This window comes from Corvus brachyrhynchos, unplaced genomic scaffold, assembly GCF_000691975.1.
Source record: "Corvus brachyrhynchos isolate BGI_N302 unplaced genomic scaffold, ASM69197v1 scaffold22, whole genome shotgun sequence".
Taxonomy (NCBI): domain Eukaryota; kingdom Metazoa; phylum Chordata; class Aves; order Passeriformes; family Corvidae; genus Corvus; species Corvus brachyrhynchos.
The window spans coordinates 3,063,461-3,068,099 of record NW_008238355.1 but is presented as its reverse complement, the minus strand read 5'-3'; the positions used below and the strand labels follow the sequence as shown (position 1 = coordinate 3,068,099).

At 35.2% G+C, this 4,639-nt stretch overlaps 1 long non-coding RNA gene across 1 annotated transcript in view; it reads right to left on the bottom strand.

Moving 5' to 3' along the window:
• The window catches only part of LOC108446998, a 22,343-nt gene extending 17,950 nt beyond the window's left edge, over positions 1-4,393 (bottom strand). The window contains exon 1 of the long non-coding RNA XR_001862355.1: positions 3,584-4,393. This is a non-coding gene — a long non-coding RNA (uncharacterized LOC108446998). The remainder of the gene's footprint in view (positions 1-3,583) is intronic.
• Between the last annotated feature and the right edge of the window lie 246 nt (positions 4,394-4,639).

Sequence of the window (4,639 nt, the reverse complement as noted above, 5' to 3'; positions counted from 1 at the left end):
GTAACACATCAAAACCAAAACAGTAACAGAAGAAAAGTGATTATTTTTCCTGTCCTGTTTATAAACATGAGAAGATTTTTATGCTCAGTAAGTGTTCTTCAATATTTGAGCATGACAAATCTAGACAGAATAATAAATTGCATTATTTGTTGCCTCCAGTAACAGAAAGATTCCCCTATAACAGTATCAGACTGGAGAATGTCTGCACAGCTACTGCCAGGCAAGCTAACCTCAAAGTGGATTTTGAAGATAATCCCATGGTGGTTTATTGCTTATACGGAGCTACCTTCTCTTTTAAGGTTTACCTGAGAAAATCTACAGAAAACATATTGACTTAGTCTTTGTTCAGTTTTGTTTTGGTGGGGTTTTTTTAATTGAGTGAATTACGGTTATCTGAATTCTTAAATTCTAAGGTAAAAGAATGAAAGCTACAAAAGAGTTATTTTAGGCATACATTTTATAATAAAAAACTGCAATGGATTGAAATTTTCTCATTAATTTTATCATGTATTGAAGTGAGTCATGTACATGTACACAGTAAAAGGAAGAAATATCTTTTTTTTTGCCCCTAAACCACGCTAGTTAATTAAAACAAGATTTTGTGGCCGTAAGGTCTCTGCCAAGAGATTTCTAAACACACCTTTTTTGTTAAAGTCACTCATTAAAAAAAAAAAGACTTTTTACTAGTAGCCAATAATGTGTCTATTTAAAATAGTACAGATATTTAAATTGGACTCCAGCCTTATGGGTTTGGTTTTTTTTCTTTTTTTGTACTAATTTTAAAGAATCTTTAGAATGTATTCAGAGGAAAATAGTTCACTGCTCATTTGCTCTATTTTAAAATTCTTCCATATTTTAGCCTCTGTAATTTTCATCTCCTGGTTATCTTGAAAATTTGTGAATACTGTTTATAAGAACAACTGCTTGTTGTATTTTGCTACATGAAGTATTGGCTCAATTCCTGTGAATGTGAGGGCTAATTCTAATAACCAAGTATGTGGAAATGACTGGTGCATAGCACCCTACCAGATCAAATCTCAACAGATCATTATTTACTGCCAAATACAAACACAGTTTTTTATTTCGCTGACTTTCTAAAAGAAATTTTTTTATTTACAGTATTTACCAGCTATATGCTCAAAAGGTTTTCTTTTCATTAGTTTTTGAAATTTTCTACCTTGTACTATCAATTCAATGGACTATTCTGTGGGAAATCAGTAATTGTAGTACATGAAAGGACAGACTTCACACTTCTTGTTGCAGAAGTTACTGGAGACGTGAATTAAGAATACGGGCGGGAGAAATGAAAAGAGTTATCTTGCCGTCGTTATCTTGCTGAAAGACCTCTTAGAAAACTGAGTTCCTTCTCAAGCTTACACTTCCTATGCAAAGCAGGTACTGGAACTCTTACAAAGTTTTTACAAATGCCTACGAGTTGTTAGCACTTTGTTTTCAGAATAGCCAGGATGAAAGGCATGAAGACAGAACAGGTGTGATGAGAAGCTCCCTGCTATGCTGCAGAAATAGTCACCAAAATGATATCAAACTGAGCCAGGATATCCAGAACATGCATCTGACAGTTTTTACCTTACTATTTACCCAAGTCTTGCAGGTTTTGTGAAGTTTAGTTAGTTTGGTATGAGACACTCAGAAATCACACACAACACTTGAACTAAAGGCACATTTAGGAAAAAATTTAAGAAATGGTCTTTGGTCCACAATAGATGAAATTAAATAAAGTCAAAACCTGATTAAATAAATGAGGTGAAATAGATTTAAAAAAGAGAGAATAATTATTTCACCAAATGAAGATGGGACTCTACTAAACGAAAAACAATCAGTAAATCTTCCGCCTCTGGATTTCGTCTTTTGCTGTCTGCTTTCAAATTTAGTAGATGTGCTGATACAAGTTATACAATAATGTTAGCTCCTGTCTTTTAAAAGAAATTACATCTGTCTGTTGTGGCAAAAAAAAAAAAAGGAATAAAAAAAGAAGTGTATGACTTGCAAAGACCAGAAGCCCTTGCTAAGAAACACCAATGTTGGTGTCACAGACAGACGCATTTTGTTGCTGCCCTGGATCCATGGACATGCATTCTAAGCCTGTATATGAGTAGACAAAATGAGTTGTTACAAACTGACATTTCTGGTCAAAACAGAAAGATGTAATTTATTTTAAAAGACAACAGGTAACATTATTGTAAAATTTGTATCAGCACATCTACTAACATTGAAAACAGACAGCAAAAGACAAAATCCAGAGAAGGAAGATTTACTGACTGTACAGTAGGACGGTACTATCCTATCTTTTAGCATTACGTCTCTCTTTAAAAACAAATGTAATATTTCAGAACTAATTCATCTACCCAATTCTCAAACTTGTCATAGCTCATTCCCATAAAGGCATTCCTCCTACCGCTAAACTTTCCTTTGATGGAAAGTTCTCACAGCATCTGTTAATCTGCCAACTGTACAGCATCACTAACAAGTGAGGGAAGACCAAGACACAGAAGAGACAACCAGAGCTATTCCGAGCGGAGCCCAACATCAAGTTCACCTATACTGTAGAGGCAAATTCCTTTCTCTTCTGCTCCCAACCCCCTCAAAGAACAATTAAGTCCCCAGTATTATTCTTCACTGAACTTTACTTTTATTGTGGGTTTTGAACTGCCAAGAATAAAACCGTGCTTAAATTCCTTAATTCTGCCCATCCTGTAATTCTTCCCACCCTCTAGACATACTACTTCTCATACCATGTGAGGGAATGCTGTGCCTTCTTTTTCTGGCCAGAACCTGACTGTGTTCCCTATTGATTGCTAAGAATAAACAGTACTGCTTAACTAGCTGTTTCCTAAGGAGACACAATAGCCACATGAGTTGCTGAAATAAATGGAAATAACACAAAGAATCACTAGTTAAGACAACAATTAGAATTTACACAAGGATTTCTTTTTTACTTGTAACTTCTTCCATTTTTTCCATCCCTGTGCTTTCTCCATTCACAGCTCTTTCATGCAATACTCTTGCACTAAGAATTAAAAAAAAAAAAAAAAACCAAATACCTGCACATAGTAGAACAAATGTCATTTCTGTATATGACATTTTAGAGTTCTAAGAAGTCTCCAAAAAAAGGACAGCTTGCTTCATTTCTTGGAATAACTGGGTCAAATGCACAGAAAGAGAAACTGCAAGGTAAAGGACCACACAAAACTAAGCAGGCAGTGGGCTTCCTCCTGTAGATAAGGACAACACTGGCTTGTTCTTTTGCCAAGCATCCCAATGCAGCGACACACATCACCTCAAAGCAAAAATCCTGATGCTATTCCCAGGCAAGAAACTCTTCTGTAACTGCAGAGTGTTCTGCAAATACTTAAAGCAGCCTGTTTGCTTTACAAAATCTAAAAAAGAGCACAAACGTGCTGCCACTACTTGCACAAAGTGCAAAATCGGAGGTCAATCATAGTGCTAATGCATTAGTAACCAGCCTTTACAGCTACAAAGATACTTGAGAGATTTCTGTCTCTACATATTGTTACGCTATTGCCTACAAGGAGTAGTCTGCTACCTTGAAAACAACACTTACCTTGTGTCACTCAATAGGAAAAATCTTGTCTTGATTTTGAAGGTTTAAAACTCATTCTGTATGAAAAAAAGTTTTATTTACATTGAGAATGCAATCATATACTGGGCTAATTATAACTGCCTATAACTTTTCTTTAGTCCTCCCTAAACCAGTTGCAGGAAGCATTAAAAAAATTCATGGCTACACACAACTGTAACGCTAGTTGTAGAGTCCAGATGTTAAATATTGAAGAATAAAATAAAGGTTATGACTGTTCTGCATAGACTTGAGCTAGTCAGGTGGTATAGAAGGATGATTTTTTTCTCCTGTTTTTAACTAACCCTACCACACATGGACTCAGATTCTTCTCAGTGTTAAAAGCTACAGAAATCTTTTTATATGTTAGTTGAAAGGGTATTTTACTTCTCATAGTAAAAGTTCTGTCTTGAAATAATCTGTAAATAAATCCCCTCTTTAAACTATGTGTCTCTGAATACATGTGCACGCTAAACAATTTTGTCCTAGTTCTACTATTTAAGGAAGTTTTCTGAAAAACTAAGTTAAGCTGGCTTAAACTGAAGCAGTGCCAAAGGGAAGTTTGACTTGCAGTAAGGTCTCACTGTGCTCAAGAGTTCCTTCTAAATACAAAAAAAAATGAAAATCAAGAGATTCCAGCAAACCATAGGCTTCAAGTCCATAGACTCTGACACCTTTATGCTGAATTACAGATGGTGTCAGTAGCACTCTGTATCAGAAATGTTTCAAACTCACTAGCACAGAAGAATTACTAGCTTGCAAAAAAAAAAAAAAAAAAACCAAAAAAACCCACAACAACTAACGTAGCTCATAGACAAAAAAAGAAGTAAAAATTTTCAAATGTTGTATTGTTTATAAGTCTTTGCTCAATAAGAGCACAGACTTCAGAAATTTTTTGTACTATGGCTCAACTCCAGTCAAAGGAATGAAAGGAACCACTTAAATATTATGGAGGAGCAACTAGTGTGACTAAAAAGCAGCATGCTTGACAGCATCTGCAAGACGAGATATTTCAGAGATCTACTAAACAGGGCTAAACAT